Source organism: Nematolebias whitei, chromosome 6, assembly GCF_014905685.2.
Source record: "Nematolebias whitei isolate Nwh7 chromosome 6, NemWhi1, whole genome shotgun sequence".
Taxonomy (NCBI): Eukaryota; Metazoa; Chordata; class Actinopteri; order Cyprinodontiformes; family Rivulidae; genus Nematolebias; species Nematolebias whitei.
The window spans coordinates 48,762,594-48,763,117 of NC_056503.1; the positions used below are offsets into that span (position 1 = coordinate 48,762,594).

The 524-nt window shown below is 40.3% G+C and overlaps 1 protein-coding gene across 1 annotated transcript in view; it reads right to left on the reverse strand.

The window, feature by feature from the left end:
- LOC119411029 (polypeptide N-acetylgalactosaminyltransferase 17) overlaps nt 1-524 on the reverse strand; it is a 36,588-nt gene that overhangs the window by 6,129 nt on the left and 29,935 nt on the right. The gene's annotated exons all lie outside the window — the stretch shown is intronic.

Here is a 524-nt window from a genome sequence, read left to right on the forward strand (position 1 = left end):
TTTTGTTGCTTTTAGCTAATCTTTTGTTGCTTTTAGCTAATCTTTTGCTTCTTTTTGATAACAGTTTCCTGCTTTCATGTAGCTTTTAGCTGTGCTTTTGTTGCTTTGACCGAGCACCTTTCTACTTTTAGCTTTAAGTCACAGTTTGCTACTTTTGTGTTTTAGCTAATGTGTTGACTTTTTAGCTTTTATTTAGTGTTTAGCTGTTTTTACAAACAGGCTCTATAGAATTCTCAGGTCTTGTTTTAAGGTTGAGACGTTTAGTTTGTTTTCAAACCATCTGCTCTGAGACGTTTCATCCGTTTCTGGAAAAGCACCAAACCTCCTCTGGTCTGTTTGTCTTCTGGTCTGTTTGTCCTCTGGTCTGTTTGTCTTCTGGTCTGTTTGTCCTCTGGTCTGTTTGTCCTACGGTCTGTTTGTCCTCCGATCTGTTTGTCTTCCGGTTTGTTTGTCCTCTGGTCTGTTTGTCCTCCGGTTTGTTTGTCCTCAGGTCTGTTTGTCCTCTGGTCTGTTTGTCCTACGGT